Below are 26696 nucleotides of genomic sequence, written 5' to 3' on the forward strand. Positions count from 1 at the left end.
AACCAAGGCCCATGGAATAGAAGGTCGACCTACGAGGCATTCAAAATGGGTCTAATATGCGCATCCGTGGCGTCAGTGGGTTCACAAGTGGTCAGAGAGGGACGTTGGTTCAGTTAGCAAGCTGCCTGGTAGGTGTTCACGTGCTTCTCTCTCTGTTCCACACCAACATCGGTCACAATGCCGAGTTGTGCAGTGCGTGACTGTTTTAATTATCAGTAGTATATAATATGTAGTATGTAGTATGTGATAAATGAAAACCATTATTTTTTTTCCTGGTAATTTTGCACCTTAAGACATTAGTAAATTTCTGATGTCTAGTTATTGAGAAGTAAATTTCTGATGTCTAGTTATTGAGAGGTCCCCATTCAGTTACTTGTGTAGATATAAATTGCCTCTATTATATATGAAATGTAAAAATTAAATAATGATAATAATAATAATAACAATAATAATAATAATAATGAAGACAGCAATACTATATTAATATTAATAATAATAAGAGCAAAAGCTTAATATTAGAAATAATAACAATAATAATAATAATTAATAACAGAAAGAGTATTGATATCATTAAATATGATAATGATACAATGGTCAAAGAGAGAGAGAGAGAGAGAGAGAGAGAGAGAGAGAGAGAGAGAGAGAGAGAGAGAGAGAGAGAGAGAGAGAGAGAGAGAGAGAGAGAGACCTGCTGGCAAGAAGGTGTGGGGCAGTAATAGGAGGCAGAGAAGCCTTCACAAAACTTGTCTCCTGTGCCAGGTAAGTATGATTTGCTCAGCGGGCAGAGGGAGAGCGTGAGGTTTCCGTGCAAGAAAGACACGTCCTGGGAGGAAGCTCCCCTGTTGGTGAACCCCCTGACGTCACTAGCCCCAGCTCTTTTCCCCTTAGAGCTGCGTGTAGGTTGACCTTCTATTCTATGGGCCTTAGATACAACAAGGGAAGATGTTGGGTGAGGCTGCATATGTATATGAACAATACATGTACTGTGCTTTACATACATTATCGTCATTATTACACACCAACTTAATGAATTACTGCAAGTACAGCATTAATAAGTGATACCACAGACCCCGTGATATATCAAAAAATTCACAGAACGTATCTACGAGTATGTATAAAAACCGGGAAACAGTGAAGCCACGAAAGTTGAACCACGAAAAAGTGAGGGAACATTGTAAATATAAGTATATATATATATATATATATATATATATATATATATATATATATATATATGTGTGTGTGTGTGTGTGTGTGTGTGTGTGTGTGTGTGTGTGTGTGTGTGTGTGTGTGTGTGTGTGTGTGTGTGTGTGTGTGTACAGAGGAGACTCAATACTCGAACATCTAAATACTCAAACTTTTCAATACTCAAACGGAAAAGTTTAATTTAATACTCGAAAAATTACCTGATAGTCGAACATCCACACCCATGGTTGTAAACAAAGGCTCCCTGGTGTCCCCCTTTCCCCTTCTGCCAGTTGTGACTTGTGATGCCATGGTCATCAAAATAACATTCTCCTGCTTTCTATCTATAGTTTTTCATTTATAAACTTACATTAACACCAAAGCCTTATTGGTTGTGAAAATATCTGGTAGTCAAAAGGCCGCACATTTGGTCATATACAAAACTTTGTCATCTCCCTTCTCGCAGTTGCCACTGTACTGTTTTGATGCCGTATTACTGGTAATACTGGTATTACAGTATTAGCGATATACTGGTATTCCTGTAATACCAGTATATCGGATGGTGGTGCGCATCACTAGTCCTACCGCAATCTTGAGATAAACAACAATATTCTGTGATCTGCCCGTAGTTTTTCATTTACAAACTTACAGTGGCACCAAAGAGGCTTAGTAGTGATGAAAATATGGAATCTGGTGAGAGTGCAAGTGTTAGTCAGCCACAGCACTCCATTAGTAGATTCACAAGAATCACACTAGGAAAAAAGTTACAAAAAATACATTGAAATTTTTATAAAATTGAGGTTTTGCTAAGACTGGAACGAATTAACTGATTTATGGGTATCAATAGTTGAACTTCTAAATATTCAAACAGCCATTTGGAACGAACTAAGTTCGAGTATTGAGTCTCCACTACATATGTATGTATGTGTGTGTATAGGTATTTATTTGAGAATTGTTTAGGGATGGGCAGAGTACGGCTTTTCAGGTAATCGCGGGTACGGGTACCCGTCTCAGACTACCCGCGCTACCCGGTTCCACTACCCGGGTAGCTACCCGGTATCCATCAGGCACGCTTACCCGCCAGCGCGCGGTGGTCTCGGGGCGCAAGGTGAGTGAGTAGTACCAACGCGCTACCCGGGTAGCTGCCTGGTAACCATCAAAACGCTTACCCGGCATCCAGCGCTCAGTGATCCCGGCTCCTGGGATTAATGTCGAGACGATTACCAAGATTATAAACCAGACACACACACACACGCATATATATATATATATATATATATATATATATATATATATATATATATATATATATATATATATATATATATATATATATATATATATATATATATATATATATATATATATATATATATATATATATATATATATATATATATATATATATATATATATATATATATATATATATATATATATATATATATATATATATATATATATATATATATATATATATATATATATATATATATATATATATATATATATATATATATATATATATATATATATATATATATATATATATATATATATATATATATATATATATATATATATATATATATATATATATATATATATATATATATATATATATATATATATATATATATATATATATATATATATATATATATATATATATATATATATATATATATATATATATATATATATATATATATATATATATATATATATATATATATATATATATATATATATATATATATATATATATATATATATATATATATATATATATATATATATATATATATATATATATATATATATATATATATATATATATATATATATATATATATATATATATATATATATATATATATATATATATATATATATATATATATATATATATATATATATATATATATATATATATATATATATATATATATATATATATATATATATATATATATATATATATATATATATATATATATATATATATATATATATATATATATATATATATATATATATATATATATATATATATATATATATATATATATATATATATATATATATATATATATATATATATATATATATATATATATATATATATATATATATATATATATATATATATATATATATATATATATATATATATATATATATATATATATATATATATATATATATATATATATATATATATATATATATATATATATATATCGTTATCATCATATTTTATTAATAATAAGACTTTGGTACTCATTGTGTACTCGAAGACAAGACTGCTTACCGGTGAGCAATACCCGACATTATGTTTTACCCGGGTACCCGTCTAGATACTCACTACGCAGTACAGCATGAACGATATATTTCTAATCATTATCTCCATATTTCATTAATGATCGCACATCGGTAAACATTATCCATACTCTAAAAGTCTAGACATTAAATATTTTCACCGTAATCGCACACATCTGTACTCTCTACACCAGAATGGGTGCCTAATAATATTATAAGAAATACCCGTGAAAATTACCCGACAACCTTCGTTCATCCCGGGTACCCGTCTCGATACTCAGTACTCTACTACCCGGGTAGCTACCCGGGTACCCGCCCGTCCCTACTCAGAGCACCGTTTCCTCCCTCCGGATCACTGGAGTTGCCAGATATCACCTCAAAATGGGAAAAGATGACCTACAGTGAGGGAACATGTCTCAAGGTCCAAGGTGAGCGAGAAATGATGCTAGATACCTCCACTTACCCTAGGACCAATAGTAGGGGGGAAGAGATTCAAACGTTTAGCGCTGTAAAAACATGATTCCCGGAATGATCCCCGCCTCTCTGCACGATACGCTACAATTATCCTGAAACGATCACTGTAAGTTAAGGATTAAAAGAGCTGATGTGGCGATTGGTGTGTAAAGGCAATTTAAGCGACCTGCAGCAATGGAAGATATGGAATAAAATAGTTGATTGGATAAACCAAAGGCAGATGGCTGTGATTCTTTGTAAGAGAGGATAATTTGTGCGAAGGCTAGGCTGCTACATCGTGATTTATTTCTGATATTACAGCTGACTCCAATGATGATTTAAAAGCAAGTAAAGGGTGGTTTGTGAATTTCAAGAAAAGAACTGGAATTCATTCTGTTGTGAGGCACAGTGAGCCCCCAAGTCAAGAGTAAACAATAAACATAATGCTATACGTCACTGTGTCACCAACTCCCACAATGGATGGTGGGAGCGACAGTGATTTCACGGTGTCCGATTCTGCTACCGTGCGCCTTACTTTTACACCTCAGGTCTCTTGCCATGTTGTGGGGAAACAACTTTTGAATGAAAGTGGTATCAGAAGGGCTTTGGAATCATCAGTTTCTATAATAATAGAGAGCGAAGATAGCGATGTTCTGGGCTCTGATACGGATATAGAAAGTTCAACCACCGAGGGAGAGGACATTCCACCACCACCAACAGCAACTCCTATTGTATGTATTTTATATATGTTTTTACATAAAATATACAAATTAGATTACTTTGAGAATATTTTGAGAGAGAGAGAGAGAGAGAGAGAGAGAGAATATACAAGGGGCCCGTTTTCTATCACTCTAGCCAAGGCCGCTGGACCCGATCGGACGCAAGGCCACGTACACCGATGATATCACCTCATTCACCGTGCTTTTTTTGGTAACCATTGCATCTAGAGAATTCTGGTTTTTTGCATTGCAAAGAGGAAGAGTTGCTTGTGGGCAGAACATCATTTGTTCTCACTCGTTTATTGAATTTCCATGTGTAATCAGTATGTGAATACAGGCTATTAAAATCATATCCCCAAGTTTTAGGGGCTAATTGTGATGAAACTGGCCTGTTTTTGGAAAAAAAAAAAACCTGCCAAACATGATCTATATAACAAAGGAAGAGAAGTGTTTGTCAGGACACAAGCCCATGAAAGACAGGCTAATCCTGCCTCTGTGCGCCAATGCTAGCGGCAACTGCAAAATTAAACTGCTGCCTTTTCTAAACTTGGGTTTGGCAATGGCTGGAACGAATTACCTGATTTATAGTTATCAATAGTCAAACTTTTTAATACTCGAATGGCCATTTGGAACTAATTAAGTTCGAGCATTGAGTTTCCACTATATATATATATATATATATATATATATATATATATATATATATATATATATATATATATATATATATATATATATATATATATATATATATATATATATATATATATATATATATATATATATATATATATATATATATATATATATATATATATATATATATATATATATATATATATATATATATATATATATATATATATATATATATATATATATATATATATATATATATATATATATATATATATATATATATATATATATATATATATATATATATATATATATATATATATATATATATATATATATATATGGAGCTCTTATGTATTATTGCCTTGAATTTTGTTTTATTTTCTGCGGACTAGGTTTTTCGGATGCGCTTTAACAGTCTTGGATATGGTACTCGAGATGCGGAGGTGCGATACTGGACCAAGGGAAAAAAAAATTAGGCGCAGAAGTACAGGTATGGACTTCTGCGTTTCGAGATCTGGAGGAGCAGTACTGGACTACCCGATATCCAGTAATGTGCCCACCTCTGCAATTCAAACATCCTGCCATATGTTGGTCTATATATGTCAATGATGACCTTTGCATGTTATTGCCAATGTTTTAATTACTTGATGCAGATGAGGAGTGATCTCATTACTGCTAACTTAAGATCTAAGTCTCTCTAGAAAAGTGTTAAGGATAAGAATATGAAACTAACATTGTTATCATGATTCAACAGTTTATGCAGAAATATATTAATCCAGAGTTTAAGGTGAAGCAGATCTTCATGTTTTTTCAGCAAGAGTTTAGAGGGCCCCGGGAACAACTCCAACCATGGGGAGAGTTTCTGGGAGAGGGGAGGCAAAGGATGAGATCTCTAAAATGCAAGCAAGTTATCTGTTGACAATGATTGGCTTACTTATTTCCAAATACTATGTTCTAAGTTGATATCTGTTCAAAGTATGTTTACCTTGGTTAACAGCCTAGATATTTTTTGACGTGATAAGTTTAAGTGTTGCCTTGTTTTTTGGGGGAATTATCCTGTTTCTTGAGAGCAAAACACTGTTCAAGTTAAGGATTTGTTTTCTTTTCACGTTTCTATCTTGCAAGCTCTTTTTCCACCACCCTTGCATTTTTCTGTTTGGGTCATACAAGCAGTTCATGCAGCCATAAATTTTTTTTCTAATTTAACAAAATAATGTTGACAAAGCTGCAGATGCTTCATCAGGTTTCTTTTCTAATTCTTTATATAGATTGCAGGGAAATGGAAGTGTGAAGTTCTTCCTTAATTTCATATGATTGTATGAGCATGTCGAATATCATAATTTTAAGATGAAAACTCTTAAAAGATATCTTACCATGGATTACAGATAGTTGTTTCTTTGCATCCATTGACTTGAAAAGTCTTTTTGCTGTTCCAGTATGTGAGCAGGATCATTCATGGTTTAAAAAAATTGTGGAATGGATTATTATGGCAATTCACTTGCATACCTCAGGGCTTTTCATCACCTTAGTTTTTTACTAAATTATCATAGGTCCCTTTTTAACTTTTTCAGGCTTAAATTTTCCTGACAACAACTTACACTGACAACTGTATAGTGATGGCAGTTATTTTTTATTACTGATGCTCACTATGTCAGTCTGATCTAAGATAAATTAGGTTTTACAATCAACATGAAGCTAGACCAAACTTAACTTGGTCCAGTCATACTATAGAATTTTTGGTTTTTATAATAAATTCTAGTGACTTCAGCTCACACAAGGTAAGGCCATAAAGATTAAGAAGTTGGGACAGCAGTTATTGCAAATGGATGAGATGAAAATCGGAGATCTGGCTGCTTTTAATGGCAATGTTGATGCAGCAGAATTTTCTGTACACTGGGTTACCTTGGAATACAAATATTAGAAGTTCTGAGGAATAAGACTCTTAAACAAAGTTACAGTGATTTTGATTCCTTACTGGGCCTGGTTCAGAGAACAAAGTGGCTATTATGTTGGTGAATGACTTACATTAATTTTTGTGTGCAATCAATATCTACATCAGCCTCAGAGTTATAAATTTCCACAGATGCTTTTTACAATAGTTGGGGGGCTTGCACAGGTTACAACATTACTGATGGCCACAGGGCTGAACATGAGGAAGGTCATATTCACATTTTGGAACTGAGAGCAGTTCTTTTTGGACTCAAGACTTTCTTGTATAAAAAATTTGCTTTGAATAAAATCAGATAATGTCACAGTTCTTGTAAACATTACTAATTATGGTAGTATTAAAAAACCTTGTTGGACATAACTGAAGAGTTTTTTGAATGAGCTTGTCAGAGGGACATGGATTTGTCTGCTGAATACACCAAAGGTTCTATGAATCTTATAACTGATTTAACCTCCTGTGAGAGTGATTTTGACAAAGAATAAAGTTTAATGTCCACTGTTTTTAGGGACATTTGCAAGATTTACGGGGAACCTTCTCTGGATCTTTTTGATACTCATCTCAACACTCCATTACCACTTTCCTTTTCTTGGCAACCAGATCCTGAGGCATTAAGCAGAGATGTTTTTTCAATCAATTGGAATAATATTTTTCTTTATGCTTTCTATTCATTTAGTCATAAAAGATGTCATCTGGAAAATAAAGGAAGAAAGGTGCAGTATTAGCAATACTGCCAGTATGGAGAACTCAGTCTTAGTTTGAGGAGGCTCTTCCCCTGTTGAAAGATGTTCCTCAACTTCTTCCTCAAAGGAATAAACTGTTGTCAACAACCAGGAAACCTTTTGGGCCTGCATCAAAGGCCATAATTACCTTATTTTACGGCTTGCAAGACGCTGCATCTTGGAAGGCGCACCCTAATATTTGAAAGAAATTTCTAAGAAAAAACCAGTCATTCTCATACAAGAATATTTGAAAGAAATTTCTAAGAAAAAAAAGGTCATTCTCATACAAGAACACATTCACCATATACCCAACAAAAGAACACAAAAACATAAGAAGCAAGGAGTCTGCAAGACACTATTGTTTCAGCACTCATTACTAATTTGCTGGAGCACTCACCACAAATTTACAACTATGTAAATAAAAACACCATACGTAAATACGTACACACAGTTTAGCAGTCCATCTCTTCTTGTTTTAGTGGCGGGAGACGGCATGTATTGGACGTATTGTTTACATTACGGAATCACTTGTCCGATCGCTGAAATCGAACACGTCAGTGCTGCAGTTCATATTTATCTTATTCTGCAACCGTGCTTCATAGGCTTTATCAATGTGAATATAATTCACAAGTGGAGTTTTGACTCTTGCTTGAACAAATAAGCATCTGGATGTTCTATTAATAAAGGTATAAAGGCACCTGGCATGTGTGTGCATTCGTGTATGTTGCTATGAGATGAGGGAGCGGCCCATTTTCTCCACATGCCAAGTAGGCTCCAGGAAGGATTACGGTATTGGAAATACTTGTAACAGCTAAGTACTAAGTTTACATAATACAAAAGGCTGAATTAAATAGTACTTAAGCTAACATCATAATGTAATGACTCAACATACAAATCCAGGTCGCTATCAGTCAAGTGTCCGAGCTCGCTTGAGGCTGGGTGTTGCCTCACAATACAACATTCGTCATAGAAGACGCATTAGTATTTTTCAGGGTATTTTTTAGGAAAAAAAAGTGTGTATTGAAAGCCGTAAAATACGGTATGTACTAGATGAGAGAGTCTGGGGATAAGTACACAAGCAGTATTATGAAAAAAGAACACTTCCAATCAGCCAAGGAACTTTGCTCAAAAGACATCATTATAAGGAAAGCTGATAAAACAGCCGCTTACGTCCTGATTAAGAAAGAAGAATATCTACAAAAGATAGACAACATCCTCTCTGACACCTCCAAGTTCTCCAGGATTAAGTGCAACCCTACAGATGAAATCAAGACAAAAATCAACACCATCGTCAAAGTCATCAACATGGCCTCAAAAACCATAAAATTCCCTACACTTACTGGGGAGTTCTCACCAAGCCATATGGAACTGTCAAGACCCACAAGCAAGAAAAAAACCCTCTTCACTCCATCATCTCCTAAATACCCACCGCTACATACAGCATCGCCAAAAAGTTAAACGCAATCCTGACACCCTACGTCCCCTCTAAATACACACCTCATCCAGTGATTTTTTGGAGCTACTTAAAGCAGCTATTCCTACCAACAACCATATCATTGCCTCACTGGATGTAGAAAGCCTATTTACCAACATGCCCGTTGACAAGACCATCCTGGACTGCATACAGTAAAAGTCCTTATCCGGAACCTTATAACCGGAAAATTTGAAAAGTTGAGTTAAATATGTAAAAAGTAAGAAATAATAGTAATAAATATATAATAATAATAGCCAAAACCGAACATGTCATCATCGACATTGAGTTTAACACAAACTTGTAAGAGAATAATATTTGGAATCATTATACATAGCACAAGAAAATCAGTTATGAACCTACAAACACAAGATCTACAGATATTGCCAACACAAAAAAGAAAAACCAATGTGACGTCACCGCAGCAACACAGAACCAGCTAATCACATCGCTGCCTCCACTCCACCAGACCACGCAATGAGCCAACCAATCAGGTTGCGCCAAATCACGGCTATCTTCTATCTGATCCATTCACAGAATATATAAGCTGTACATGCCATACTTCACACATTCTGCCTGAAGATGTTACCTGAAGAGGAATGAAATGTCACTACAAACTCTATTTTTGGACAGCTCATTGGGTTTCTTACTGTTGAAGAGAAATAATTAATTAGACAAATAGAAAAGACACAGCAAAAACTCATTAATGCTGAAGTCACTCATACCATTAATCTATCTATCCTTCAACTTTGATATCCTCCATGACCTAGAGCAACTGGTGCAACACCCTACTTGTATTCCTGACCGTCTTGGAGACACGCCCAACATTCTTGATCTTTTTCTCACCTCTAACCCTCCTGCTTATGCTGTCACCCTTTTATCTCCATTAGGCTCCTCCGATCACAATCTCATTTCTGTATCTTGTCCTTTTTTTCAAATCCCTCCGCAGGATCCCCCAAAGCGAAGGTGCCTCTGGCGTTTTGCCTCTGCCAGTTGGGGGTACCTGAGGAGGTATTATGCTGATTTTCCCTGGAATGATTATTGCTTCCGTGTCAGAGACCCATCTCTTTGTGCTGAACGCATAACAGAGGTGTTAGTATCTGGCATGGAGGCGTACATTCCTCATTCTTTTTCTCAACCTAAACCTTCTAAACCTTTGTTTAACTCAGCCTGTTTTTGTGCTATATATGATAGAGAGGTTGCCCACAAAAGGTACTTGAGCCTTCCATCTCCTGAATCTCATGCACTTTATATCTCTGCCCGGAATCATGCCAAGTCTGTTCTTCAACTTGCCAAACACTCTTTCATAAATAGGAAATGTCAAAATCTTTCAAACTCAAACTCTCCTCGTGACTTCTGGCATCTAGCCAAAAACATCTCAAATAACTTCACTTCTTCATCTTTCCTCCTTTATTTCATCCTGATGGCACCACTGCCATCTCTTCTGTCTCTAAAGCTGAACTCTTTTCTCAAACCTTTGCTCACAACTCCACCTTGGACGATTCTGGGCTTGTCCTCCTCTCCTCCTCCCTCTGACTATTTCATGTCTACAATCAAAATTCTTCGTAATGATGTTTTCCATGCCCTTGCTGGCCTAAACCCTCGGAAGGCTTATGGACCTGATGGGGTCCCTCCTATTGTTCTCAAAACTGTGCTTCTGTGCTTGCACCTTGCCTGGCCAAACTCTTCCAACTTTGTCTATCGACTTCTACCTTTCCTTCCTGCTGGAAGTTCGCCTACATTCAGCCTGTTCCTAAAAAGGGTGACCGTTCTAACCCTCAAACTACCGTCCTATAGCTTTAATCTCTTGCTTGTCTAAAGTTTTTGAATCTATCCTGAATAGGAAGATTCTCAAACATCTGTCACTTCACAATCTTCTGTCTGATCGCCAGTATGGCTTCCGTCAAGGTCGCTCTACTGGTGATCTTCTGGCTTTCCTTACTGAGTCTTGGTCATCCTCTTTAGAGATTTCGGTGAAACTTTTGCTGTTGCGTTAGACATATCAAAAGCTTTTGATAGAGTCTGGCATAAAGCTTTGATTTCAAAACTGCCCTCCTACGGCTTCTATCCTTCTCTCTGCAACTTTATCTCAAGTTTCCTTTCCGACCGCTCTATTGCTGCTGTGGTAGACGGCTACTGTTCTTCTCCTAAACCTATTAATAGTGGTGTTCCTCAGGGTTCTGTCCTGTCACCCACTCTCTTTCTATTATTCATTAATGACCTTCTTAACCAAACTTCTTGCCCTATCCACTCCTACGCTGATGATACCACCCTACATCTTTCCACGTTCTTTCAGAGACGTCCAACCCTTCAGGAAATCAACAGATCACGCGGGACGCCACGGAACGCCTGACTTCCGATCTTTCTAAGATTTCCGATTGGGGCAGAGAAAATCTAGTAGTTTTCAATGCCTCAAAACTCAATTCCTCCATCTATCAACTCGACATAACCTTCCAGACTACTATCCCCTCTTCTTCAATGACACTCAACTGTCTCCCTCTTCCACAATGAATATCCTCGGTCTGTCCTTTGCTCATAATCTTAACTGGAAACTTCACATCTCATCTCTTTCTAAAACAGCTTCTATGAAATTAGGTGTTCTGAGGCGTCTCCGACAGCTTTTCTCGCCCTCCAACTGCTTACTCTGTATAAGGGCCTTATCCGTCCCTGTATGGAGTACTCTTCGCATGTTTGGGGGTTCCAGTCACACAGCTTTGCTTGATAGGGTGGAATCGAAAGCTCTTCGTCTCATCAACTCCCTCCTCTGACTAACTGTCTTCAGTCTCTTTCTCACCGCCGAAAGGTTGCATCCCTTTCTATATTTCATCGCTATTTTCATGGTAACTGTTCTACTGATCTTGCTAACTGCATGCCTCCCTCCTCCTGCGGCCACGCTGCACAAGGCTTTCTTCTTCCTCTCATCCCTATTCTGTCCAACTCTCTAATGCAAGAGTTAACCAGTACGCTCAATCATTCATCCTTTTCATTGGTAAACTCTGGAACTCCCTCCCTGCATCTGTATTTCCGAATTCCTACAACTTGTCTTCTTTTAAGAGGGAGGTATCGAGGCATTTGCTCCCCTAATTCTGGCTGACGGTTTTGGCACTTTTTGAACTCTCTGGAGAGCCAGCGCTCAAGTGGGCCTTTTTCTAACTTTCTTTTTTTTGCCTTTGGCTGGCCCTCTTCCCTACGTAAAAAAAAAAAAAAAAAAAAAAAAAATCTATCTATCTATCTCTCTCTCTCTCTCTCTCTCTCTCTCTCTCTCTCTCTCTCTCTCTCTCTCTATATATATATATATATATATATATATATATATATATATATATATATATATATATATATATATATATATATATATATATATATATATATATATATATATATATATATATATATATATATATATATATATATATATATATATATATATATATATATATATATATATATATATATATATATATATATATATATATATATATATATATATATATATATATATATATATATATATATATATATATATATATATATATATATATATATATATATATATATATATATATATATATATATATATACACACACACATATATATATATATATATATATATATATATATATATATATATATATATATATATATATATATATATGAGGCATCACCTGCAGTAGTATACCCAAGCGCCATTTCTTAAAATTCTCAGGAAACGGCTCTGAAGTTTTCAAAGTATAAAAAAGAATTTCTTCAAAACTATAACAGCTAGGATAATAATTCTTATACCATTTTGAAGCTCATGGTTTGTACATTTTAACATGCGTCCTGTGACACAGAAAATAATTATAACAACAAAAATATAATTTGGAAATTAAAGAAATTATTTAAGAAAATTCCTTAAAATTCGATTATTTGTCATCTAATAATGCCTCTTGCCAGAGAAAATGCAAATCCCAACAAATAATGATAAGAATAATAAAGTTTCACATAAGAATAATAAAGTTTCACATGATTATTCCACAATATTAAAGAGAAAATGTGGCTCCATTAACAAAAAATAAGTTCATTGGTTTCCTGAATAAACTATCATAGAAAAAAAAAAGCAGATTATCACATTCTTCTGTTTACAATAAAAAAAATCACATATGACATTGTCTTTTGTAGATTAAAATCTGTTCCATTGTCATCAATGTATTCCCTGGCTGATCTGTAGACCACAAAAGACAGGTGAGTGTCATAAGACCTATTCAGTATCTGCCTCATCATAGACATAGTCTATGATATTACACTCTGGGTCTTCCAGAGATTGGTCTTCCTCATATGCATGTATACGTCCATCATGTGCAATTTGTCCCTGTCGTCCCACCAACCCTTCCAGCCATGCCTTTTTAAAAAGTTTGGATTAGGATAGAACGGCAGAAGCGATTTTAGTTGGTTCACTTTTGACTTCTTAAGCAAACGTTCCTGGTTGTATTTGCATATCATATTCACGTTTTCAAGATGAAAGTTCCCAAAGTCATAGGATTTCCTGCCAGGCTGCAAGCGTACTTTGACAGCATCTTCATCAATACCACTGTAGTGGTCCTTAAGGAGGAATCCCTCCTTGTACGCATCTTTCACCACTATCTGGGATGATTTAGAAAACTTCCCCTGAGAAGCCTTGCGCTTCATCACAGCTTTAACAAGGGAATTCAAGTTATAAAACTCCTCTTGCTGCATCTTCACTACCCTAAATTTCTTGTGTGTAGACTGTATGATATTCTACTGATCTTGCTAACTGCATGCCTCCCCTCCTCCTGAGACCATGCTGCACAAGGCTTTCTTCTTCCTCTCATCCCTATTCTGTCCAACTCTCTAATGCAAGAGTTAACCAGTACGCTCAATCATTCATCCCTTTCACTGGTAAACTCTGGAACTCCCTCCCTGCATCTGTATTTCCGAATTCCTACAACTTGTCTTCTTTTAAGAGGGAGGTATCGAGGCATTTCCTCCCCTAATTCTGGCTGACGGTTTTGGGACTTTTTGAACTCTTTGGAGAGCCAACGCTCAAGTGGGCCTTTTTCTAACTTTCTATTTTTTGCCCTTGGCTGGCCCTCTTCCCTACATAATAATAAAAAAAAAAAAAAAAAAAAAAAAAAAAAAAAAGTCGTCTGGGGTGAAAATACCTTCAAACCTGCGAATTTTTTTCTCTACAAGTCCAAACGACCTATCACATGGCATGTAAGAAAGGCCTGATACAGGAAAGACGAACTCTACACGCTTCAACCTTCCACTGTGTACCTGCCGTAGTGCCGTCAGTACCACTGGATGATTCTTATTTTGTCCAGCACAGTTGTCAGCAAAGGTCGTCACTGTGTTGAATGTGTCATTACTATTCAAGTCAAGCCACTTTAGCCAAGAACTTCCAACTTCATCAGACCCACATCCAGCAACAGTCTCATCCCATACAAACATGGTTGATTGGCCACTCTTCACATAATAAATGCAAAAATTATAGACCCATATCTTCATTTTATAATATGCCAAGCCAGTTGTAAGCTTGGGACAGACAAGGGTTTGTTGCAGGTCCATGCATAGGATTTTCCTATGGGGATCAGGGTCATCTCTCAGGGTCCTCAGTAACTCCTGGGCCTCAGCCGCTTTCCTTTTATGCTCTTCAAGCTTGTTCTCCATGCTTCTAGTTTCATTGCCTTCTGCTTTTTCTCGTTGTATTTCCACATTAATAAGATCACAGGTTGTACACGTATCTTTCTTGGGAGGGGCAACACCAATATTATATTGTTTTGTAAACACATCTCTATAAAAGTGTTCGGTGACTGGCACTTCACCTGGATAACTTTCTGCTAAAAATTCACAGTATTCTGCATAAATTTGAGGAATACTACTATCAACTGGCAGATACACACGGAGAGTTGATTTGGCCCTGGTGTAGTGACTCTGGGTTACAAGAAGCATTTTTATGTGTTCATGAATGCTCTGAACAGTAACCTCTGGGATTTTGTTGTGAGGATTTTTCTTTCCTCTTTTGTCTGGGAGTAGCATGCCAGTTCTTGTTACTTTTTTTCTTGAGAAGGTAGTGAATTCTGCCTATATGTATACCATGTATGGCAATGAATCCTGGTCTGTAAACACTGTGTTCTTCGCCACAATGTTTAACCACATATTTGTAATTGCAAGACCTAGAGCTCACAATTTTCTTTGTACATTTCCTCTTAATTGGTACTGAATGAATAACAAACACTCAGGAGATAGGCATTTTCAGCATGCCAATCTCCTAATTTCCAAAAGTCTTCAAAAATCTTTTTCACAAAATCCTCCCCCAACTTTGTGAAACATCCATCAGCACAAGGATTACCAATAGTTCATTTTGTAATAACTTTTCCACAATTTACACTGATATATTCTTCACCAACATTACGTTTTTTCTTTGCTACATTACGTTTCCATGTTTCAGGCTTAGGTGTTACCTTCCTCCCCTGTGACACTTTATTATGCACAGTGCTACCCTCGTCACTCACAGCTACATAAACATCATTACTATCATTATTCTCAGCCTCACAATTTGGCACTACAACTGAGTCATCTATATTAGAGTCAGTCCCTGTTGTATTTGAAGTATGAGGGAAATAAGTAGGATCCAAAATGCTATCATCACTAAGCTCACCACTACTTCCATCACTACCATCTACTGCAAATGAAGAGGCTGGTTTTTCACCAGACAGAGGCTGGAGGAGTTTCATTCTTTTTTTGCCATAAAATGACAAAGGTGTAAAATGACCACTTATGGACGGCTTGTCATCTACATCACCAGACATTATTGATATTACTCTAATAACAGAAAAATTAGAAGATATGCCTAAAAATACAGACCGAGTGATAGGTACGTGTATGTGTTACAAAGCTAAGCAGAGAAGTGACGCGCGCAGTGCAGTGACAGTCGCGGGACGCAGGCAAGTTTCACACAGGCTGGGGATGAGAGTAGAAGTAATTGGAGCACACTCCACACAGACTTAGGACAAGACTATCTATTCTGGTTTGGCACATGGGTACAGTCATGCACGCTGTCCTCTAAGGAACTGGTGGATGGGTATACTACTGCACCAATACATAGGCTAAAGCAGCCCTTTGGCTAAAAATCCAAAATCTAAACCATCATTATGGACATTTTAATTTCTGAATGATGTCTCTCAACAACCATATAGAACAGACCTTAGGGAATTCTGTGATACCATTATCTCGATTTTCCAAAGGGTGGCACTTGGGTATACTACTGCACGCGATGCTTCATATATACATATATATATATATATATATATATATATATATATATATATATATATATATATATATATATATATATATATATATATACATATATATATATATACACATATACAGTGGAGACTCAATACTTGAACTTAATTCGTTCCAAATGGCTGTTCAAGTATTAAAAAGTTCGACTGTTGATACCTATAAATCAGATAATTCATTCCAACCTTAGCAAAACCTCAAATTTATTAAAATTTCAATGTATTTTGTTTTGTACATACCATTAAGTGAAGGCTGGTGATGGATAACTTAGAAGAGGAGGGGAGAAGGGTGGGGAGGAGGAGGAGGGAGGTTGCCGGAGGATGAGTCTCCATCCACGAAAACATCTTTTATAACTTTTCTTCTGGTGTGATTCCTGTGAATCCACTAATGCACTCTTACTAGGCTCCTTATTTTCATCACTACTAAGCCTCTTTGGTGCCATTGTAAGTTTGTAAATGAAAAGCTACAGACAGAACGCAGAATATTGTTGTTTATCTCAAGACTGTGGTAGGACTAGTGATGCGCACCACCATCCAGTGTACCGGTATTACAGTAATATTATTATTATGGTAATACCGGTATTACCAAAAATACGGAATCAAAGCAGTACAGTGGTGAATGCGATAAGGGAGATGACAGAGCTTTGTATACGACCAAATGTGTGGCCCTTTGATTACCAGATATTTTCACAACTAATAAGCCTTTGGTGTTAATGTAAGTTTATAAATGAAAAACTACAGATAGAACACAGGAGAATGTTATTCTGATGACTGCAGCATCACAAATAACAACTGGCGGAAAGGGAAGGGGGGGACGCCATGGAGCCTTTTGTTTACAACCACGGGTGTGGACGTTCAACTATCAGGTATTTTTCAAGTATTAAATCAAACTTTTGCGTTCAAGTATTGAAAAGTTTGAGTATTCAAACGTTGAGTATTGAGTCTCCACTGAACATATACACAGGCAACCTCCGTTTAATGAAGGTTCACACAACGTAAATTTCGCTACAACGAAGGTTTCATTTTACTACCATCTGTTCGTTTATCGAACACCCGACTCGCTTTAACGAAGTTTTATCCAGGTAATTTTTTCCAAGTTTGAAAGCCCCGCCATATCACACAAGCCGACAGGCTTTTGAATACACCAGGAGCTGCCAATACTAAGGCCTGCCTCAGGAGAAATCCTGGAACACCTGTGTAATCAAGATCAAGATCAAGATCAAGCCTCTCGTGGACAACACGCACACCACTCACTCCCCTGTTCAAAACATTAACAGCATCAGCAATAGCTCGTCTTCCCTCGCTCAACTTACCCCCAAAATGCCCTGGAATGTGGCCTAGCGCTCCTAAGAAGACCAGGAAGTCTCTTACTCTCGAAGTGAAGCTGGATATTATTCACAGACACAAAAGAGGCGAGAAAACTATAGCAATGCTTGCCACCATCTTGCCTCCATTTACTGTCTCAACTATTTTCAAGTCAGCAGACTCTATTAAGAAGGCTGCAGGAAGGATTATGGTATTGTAAATACTTGTAACACCTAAGTACTGAGTTTACATAATATAAAAGGCTAGATTAAATGGTACTTAAGATAACATGATAATGTAATGACTCAACATACAAATCCAGGTCGCTATCTGTCAAGTGTCCAAGCTCACTTGAGGTTGGATGCTGCCTTACAATACAACATTCATCTTGGAAGACGCACTAGTATTTTTCAGGGTATTTTTTAGGAAAAAAAAAGTGCGTCTTGTAAGCCGTAAAATATGGTAAGTTCAAGAGGGGTGTTGAGTAGCTTCTTTTGCCCTACAAGGAGACTTTACACCATATGGAAGCATCTGCCAGTCAGAGGCCCATCACTTCATATTTCAAGCTCTCTCCTACCAGCAAATAAACTAAAGGTACTAGTACTATAATTAAATAAAATGTGTGCTTGGTACTTCATTTAGTTTTTTTTTTCAGCCTTTTTGGTAATTTTTTTTTCAGAGGATCTGGGAACGTAACCCTTATTTTCCCATAGGGCCTATTATTCGCCGAACACGAATCTTGCCGTACACGACGAGCTCAGGAACGTAACTGTCATGTTGGGCGAGGTTTGACGATATATATATATATATATATATATATATATATATATATATATATATATATATATATATATATACAGTCATACCTCGCTGAACACGAATTCGCCGAACACAAAACTAATCGGAATCGGAAAAATATCCCATATTTTGCCAAGCACGACTTTGACTCGCAATTGCACGATTAGGTCTCCATTTGAATCTCCCGCTGGTTCTGGTGAATGCGCTTGACCTCCCCTCCCAAGTGTCTTGGACTCGCCCCGGGGCTTGCGGTAGCACGCTGCCTCCTGCCACTCGCTCTCTCCTTGTTGTGCTGTTGTTATGTACAGACGTGGCTCCCTTGCGTTCTCTTCATTTCATTTCGGCCATGGCCCCCAAGCGTCCTACCCCATCTACCCCTTCTGCTGCCAAGAAGAGGAAGCTGCTGAGCCTAGCACAGAAGATGGAGAAGATTGAGAGTGTCAAAGGAGGCCTGGGGTAGACCGAAGCTGCCAAGAAGTTTGGCCTGCACAAGGAGTCTGTCCGCACAATTTACAAGGTGCGGGACAAAATCAGGTAAAGTGTGCATTAAGTTCAAGAGGGGTGTTGAGGAGCTTCTTTTGCCCTACAAGAAGACCTTATGCCATATGGAAGCATCTGCCAGTCAGAGGCCCATCACTTCATATTTCAGGCCCTCTCCAACCAGCAAATAAACTAAAGGTACTAGTACTATAATTAAATAAAATGTGTGCTTAGTATTTGTTTTTTTTTTTCAGCTTTTTTGGTAAAAAAAAATTTGTTTTGGGGAGGATCTGGGAATGTAACCCCCATTTTCCTATAGGGCCTATTATTCGCTGAACACGAATCTCGCCGTACACGACGAGCTCAGGAACGTAACTGTCGTGTTGGGCGAGGTATGACTGTGTGTGTATATATATATATATATATATATATATATATATATATATATATATATATATATATATATATATATATATATATATATATATATATATATATATATATATATATATATATATATATATATATATATATATATATATATATATATATATATATATATATATATATATACAGTAATACCGCTTAACGAACGTTCGTTTAACGTACTATATAAAGTTTGTCCAAAAAGTCTGCATAACGTACAACCATATCTGTTTTAGCGAATTTTATGGGTTTGAATTTGCTGGGTGAGGGACCGAATGCGGTAGCTTCGCTGTGATTGGCTGGCTCCCTGCCTCTGTCTCTAGTGCTCCTGGAGCTGGATCCAATATTCTTTAACAACATCAGAGCAGCCTCTTGCAGTGAAATGGCATCCATGAACGCTTGGAGGAACGGTGACAAGGTTGCTCTGAGGTTGCTGGGAACACCACCTCTCCAGGGGGTGTTACTGTCTTATATATGCATTTATGTTCACAAAACAACATTTCTATTAGCTTTTTACAAACATTGCCCCCAAGAAAGGATTGTTTTGTAATGCATAAAGTGAAATCTTACAAGGAATACCAAAAAATAAAGCAGAGATGAGATGAGCCACAGACAAAGCGGGGAGACTCGTGGCCACTCAGCTGCTTCTTCAGTTCTTCTTGTGACCCTTTTGCTTGCGTGTTACTTTCATCATGATGTTTATGTTTTCACTCCTCTATTGCCTGCTATAATAGGTATCATATCTTAGTATTCATATACACTCATGCCACGAGGATAACCTTAACTCTGTGGCACTGAATGAGAGTGAATTACTAATGAAATACCGCGGTATTTCATTAGTAATTCACTATCACTCACTGCCACAGAGTTGAGGTTATCCTCATGGCATGAGCGTATATGAATACTAAGATATGATATCCATTATAGCAGGCAATAGAGGAGTGGAAACAAATATCATGGGGAAAGACAACACGCAGGCTAAAAGGGTCACAAGAAGAAGAAGGAGCGGCCAAGTCGCCGCGAGTCTCCAGCTTCGTCTGTGGCTCATCTCATCTCTGCTTTACTTTTTGGTGTTCCATTAAGATTTCACTTTATGCATTACAAAACAATCCTTTCTTGGGGGCAAGGTTTGTAAAAAGCTAATAGAAATGTTTTGTGAACATAAATGCGAGAGAATTTGTACATAGCTTTTACTCATAATGTAGTCAGTATAAACAAATTTCATAAGGTAATAAACTTGTATCTTTGTTTTTAATTTTTAAAGAGTATCCAGGACACATATACCTGAAGGTATCTCGTCCCCTTTGTCATTCTGTCTACTTTCACTGTACAAATCATTATCTAGCAAAAAAAAAAAAAAAAAAAAACTAACTTCCAATGACTCATATGACATTATAAAAGTAGTGGTACACAAGTGTCCCAATATGCCGCCAAATGTGTGTGTATATATATATATATATATATATATATATATATATATATATATATATATATATATATATATATATATATAATTCTTTTTTTAACTCATATGGTATGTTGGGGACCAGCCCAGAACGCATCCCCCCCTATTTCCATTATTTCCTATGGGAAAATTACGTCCGCTTAAGGGGAGAGTCCGGTTTAGATCGGGGGTGCCATATCTCCGGTAAATATGCATGAATCGCTCTGATTTTTATGTTGTGAAGTATTGGCATCATTTACATCAACATTAGACATTGACCCCCATTCTTGTCCCCCCCCCCTCCAACTACAACTACAACGAAAATTTAAAAGCGAATCTCCGTCGTTATTATTGGCCCCACAACTTTCATTTTTCTGTGACTTAGAGACGTTATAATATGAAATGTTTCTTCGTCGTTAGATTTTTCATTTCAGCTTTTAAATTTGTTTTATGATTTTTTTTTTAGATGTGTTTTTTTTTGCCTTTTTTTGACCAAAAAAATATTAATATAAAATTAAACCAGACATATATAAAAAAAACAGCGACGATGATTTGAAGAGAAAGTATTCCTCTGCCTCTGTCTTTGTTTCATTGAAATCAAGCTAAAACTGGCTCCAAGGTTAACGTTAGAAGGGGAATAACTTATGTTTTGAGATATGGGCTGAGAGAGGTCGCGAGAAACAGCGCAGCATCCTGGCGTGACTGTAGCTACGAGAGCACTGAGCCCTGTGACCGACCCACCGAACACTGATACCACACAGACTCGTCGTCAGTCTTGCCATATCATATCCACACACAAAAAAAGTTCAGATTTTAGCATTTTTTCGTAGAATTGGGTGGAAAAAAACTTACTCTGCTGATGTAAACAAACGCACAGCTGCTGCACGTGGTTGAGCGGGACCTTTAAACGGATTTAAAGGAAACTATCGCAAGTTTCCTTTTAAATCTTTTAGATAGTTGCCAAAATGTATACCTACCAAATATATTTTTTCACAAAAGTCATTTTTTATATTTTTGGGGTCTCCAAACCGGACTCTCCCTTAACGAATTTTCGTTCTATGAACAGCTTTGACACCCCTATCCTGTTCGTTAAGCAGAGTATTACTGTATACATATATATATATATATATATATATATATATATATATATATATATATATATATATATATATATATATATATATATATATATATATATATATATATATACAGTAAGTCCTCGTTTTACACTAGAAATGCGTTCCTCAAAAAGCTATTGTAAACCGAAATTAGTGTAAACCGAACCCGTTTTAACATGTATTAAATAGGAATACGTTCCAGCTCAGTATGAAAGTCAATCAAAAAAATAAACAAACATCCATCACAACCTCCAAGGTCTCAATAATAGACAGGGCCTTTTCTGAAATAAGGCTCAACGAGAGTGGGGCATGCTGGCGTGTTTGGCTGTCTATCCAAATTTTAAGTAAACCCTTCATACGATCCATAATGGGTTCCCGATGTTTTGTCAGCAATTTTACCTGCAGGCTTGAAGCATTAGTTGCTGCCTCCTTAACACTTGAAGCATTCCTCAAAACAGTAGCAACTGTGGTGAATTCAGGGAACGGCTTATAGCTGACGAGCCTTCCCAAGTACTTTTCTCTTGACTATATCAAGCTTTGTTTCCAACGTTAAACTTTTCCTGGCTCGTTCAACCTTACCCACTTCTCCACCAAGATCCAAATTACGTTTCGGTGACATTTTGGACAGGAATTGGTCTTAAATGCAGAGAATAATGTAAGTAAATCACCGAGCACAGTCTCACTGTTATTCGTCGTGGTGGCGCGAAAGTGACTGGTTTGTTGTTGGTCTGACTTGGTCGCAGTGCAGCGTCACAATCATAGGCGGCGGGAATTTCAAATATCGTAAGTGCAATTTTTTTTATCGTAAATTGAAAAAATGGTAGTAATTGTCAATTATTGTATCTGTGAATTTATCATATACTAAACTAGTGTAAAACGAGGACTTACTGTATATACATACATACATACATACATACATACATACATACATACATACATATATATATATATATATATATATATATATATATATATATATATATATATATATATACAGGCAACCCCCGCTTAACGAAGGGGTTACGTTCCTAAAAAAACACTTCTTTAAGTGAAACTTCGTTAAGCGAACCGATTATAACAAGTTTAACCCCTGACTTGAACTTCCATTGAGAGTAAGCAAAGCAAAAGTGCATCATAGTACAGTGAAAGGTTTAATGAAAGTAAAAATTATGAAGTTAAACATTTAGGCAGTTTAATTTAAGTCATTATAATGTTCACTAATGTATGTATGTATATAACTTTATAATGTTGATGATCTTAAATTTATGAAGGGAGAGTGAAACGGGAAAGACACTAACCGGCAACCTGTGGAATGTAAACAAAGGGCGCATCATGGCACTGATACAAAACTTATGTACCACATTTCCACAAGGCTTTCCATTTTATCCATTGTAAAATCACGAGTTCAGGTGATTCTTTTAGCTTGCAAGGAAGATACAATCTCACCAGCCTTCTTAATAGAGTCTGCTGACTTGAAAGTAGTAGAGACAGTAGATGGAGTCAAGATGGTGGCGAGCAATGCTATAGTTTTCTCACCTCTCTCATGTCTGTGAATAATATCCAGCTTCACTTCGAGAGTAAGAGACTTACTGGTCTTCTTAGGAACACTAGGCCACATTGCAGGACGTTTTGGTGGTAAGTTGAGCAAGGGAAGACGACGCTGTTATGTTTTGAACAGGGAAGTGAGTGGTGCGCATGTTGTCCACGAGAGGCTTAATCTTGATTCTACAGGTGTCCCAGGATTTCTCCTGAGGCAGGCCTTAGTATCGGCAGCTCCTGGCGTATTCAAAAGCCTGTCGGCTTGCGTGATACGGCGGGGCTTTCAAACTTGGAAAAAGTTATCGGGATAAAACTTCGTTAAAGCGAGTTTGGGTTCGTTAAACGAGCAAATGGTAGTAAAATGAAACTTTCGTTGTAGCGAAATTTAGTTGTGTTAACTTTCGTTAAATGGGGGTTGCCTGTATTTATATATATATATATATATATATATATATATATATATATATATATATATATATATATATATATACAGGCAACCCCGCTTAACGAAGGTTCACACAACGAAATTTCGCTACAACGAAGGTTTCATTTTACTACCATTTGCTCGTTTAATGAACACCAAACTAGCTTTAATGAAGTTTTATCCAGGTAATTTTTTTCCAAATTTGAAAGCCCCACCATATCATGCAAGCTGACAGGCTTTTGAATACACCAGGAGCTGCTGGTACTAAGGCCTGCCTCAGGAAAAATCCTGGGACACATATAAAATAAAGATCAAGATCAAGATCAAGCCTCTCATGGACAACACGCGCAACACTCACTCCCCAGTCAAAACATAACAGCCTCAGCAGCAGCTTGTCTTCCCTAGCTCAACTTACCACCAAAACGCCCTGCAATTGGCCTAGTGTTCGTAAGAAGACCAGGAAGTCTCTTACTCTCCAAATGAAGCTAGATATTATTCATAGACATGAGAGAGGCCAGAAAACTATAGCAGTGCTGGCCACTATCTTGACTCCATATTATACTGTCTCTATTTTCAAGTCAGCAGACTCTATTAAGGAGGCTGGTGAGACCGTATCTTCCTTGCAAGCTAAAAGAACCACCTGAACTCTTGACTCTACAATGGATAAAATGGAAAGACTTGTGGAAATGTGGTACATAAGTTTTGTATGCAGTACAATGATGCGCGCTTTGTTTACATTCCACAGGTTGCCGGTTAGTGTCTTTCCCGTTTCACTCTTCCTCCCTTCATAAAGTTAAGATCATCAACATTATAAAGTTACATACATACATACATTAGTGTACATTATAATGACTTAAATTAAACTACCTAAATGTTTAACTTCATAATTCTTACTTTCATTAAACCTTTTACTGTATTATGATGCACTCTCGCTTTGCTTACTCTCAATGGAAGTTCTAATCATGAGTTAAACTTGTTATAATCGGTTCGCTTAACGAAGTGTTTTTTAGGAACATAACCCCTTCGTTAAACGGGGGTTGCCTGTATATATATATATATATATATATATATATATATATATATATATATATATATATATATATAATATATATACACACAAACATACACACACAAATATATTTACATCTACTTATGAAGATGCTATTAAGTTGAAATTATAGCATCATTCCAATTCGCAAGAAAATAAATTTTATTATAAAAGTTTTGTTTAGAAACCATAGATCTTAATTTGGCTAAAAATTTACGCTAGAGGAAAACGGTGTGTTCCGTCTGGCTCAAGACGACGGAAAGAATTGACAGAACAGTAAAAAAACTATGGAAATCGTTGAAGACGACGGAAAAAGTTTTATTGTGATGCCGCCTAAGTGCTGTGCTGCCTAGCGGGAGCGAGGGATCGCTCACGCAGTAGGTTTAAATATGCTTGGGGTCAGCTCCGGATAGTAGCGAATTCCGAATAGTGGCAATCCGGATAGGCGGGCGATTACTGTGTGTGTGTGTGTGTATATATATATATATATATATATATATATATATATATATATATATATATATATATATATATATATATATATATATATATATATATATATATATATATATATATATATATATATATATATATATATATATATATATATATATATATATATATATATATATATATATATAAGGTCCCGGTTACGTCGGTCCTGGGTTACATCGGTCTCGAGTTACGTCAAACTCACACTTACGTCAGTCCACTATAAGGCAATTTAAGATTTAAAATTGTTATTGTTATTGTTGGCCGCCAGGCGTCACTAGTGGTTATCCGCCACACCGCCCGCCTCACGCTTGAATACAATAACTCTACGTACCTCAGTTCCACCACACCGTCGCCCCTGGCAAGAGTGTTCCTACATCTGCATTTGCCGACTATCTTAGTATCTTGCTCAATGGCACCAAAAAGAAAACTCCTGAGTGATAACAGTGATGCTAAGAAAAGGAAAACCATTACACTACAAAAAAAAGTGGACATAATTAAAAGACATGAGAAGGGAGAAAAAGCATCAGCGATCGGCCATGCGTTAGGGATGAGTCGGACGACTGTTGCTACCATTCTCAAGGACAAGGACCGTATTTTGGCTAATGTGAAGGGCGCTACTCCCATGAACTCTACAGTGATAACGAAGCAAAGAACAGGTGTGTTGACAGAGATGGAAAGACTGCTTTTGCTGTGGATTGAGGACAATAATCAGAAGAGCATGCCGCTGAGTGAGCAAATAATTTGTGAGAAAGCCCGCACACTCTATGAGGCCTTGAAAAAAGAAAGTAACCAGGATGGAGAAACAATTGAAACGTTTGTGGCTTCCAAGGGCTGGTTTACACGTTTCAAAGT

At 36.4% G+C, this 26696-nt stretch overlaps 1 protein-coding gene across 4 annotated transcripts in view; it reads right to left on the reverse strand.

Annotated features, from left to right (window-relative positions):
- Window positions 1-26696, reverse strand: part of LOC123505630 (transcription elongation factor S-II-like) — an 86535-nt gene that overhangs the window by 41509 nt on the left and 18330 nt on the right. The window contains exon 7 of one of the 4 annotated variants that reach the window (XM_045257181.1): window positions 6059-6183. The exons of the other annotated variants lie outside the window; for them this stretch is intronic. The gene's annotated coding sequence lies outside the window, so the exon portion shown is untranslated. Of the gene's footprint in view, window positions 1-6058; window positions 6184-26696 lie in introns of those variants that run through there. 4 annotated transcript variants of the gene reach the window in all.

The sequence above is a fragment of the Portunus trituberculatus genome, chromosome 18 (genome assembly GCF_017591435.1).
Source record: "Portunus trituberculatus isolate SZX2019 chromosome 18, ASM1759143v1, whole genome shotgun sequence".
Lineage (NCBI taxonomy): Eukaryota > Metazoa > Arthropoda > Malacostraca > Decapoda > Portunidae > Portunus > Portunus trituberculatus.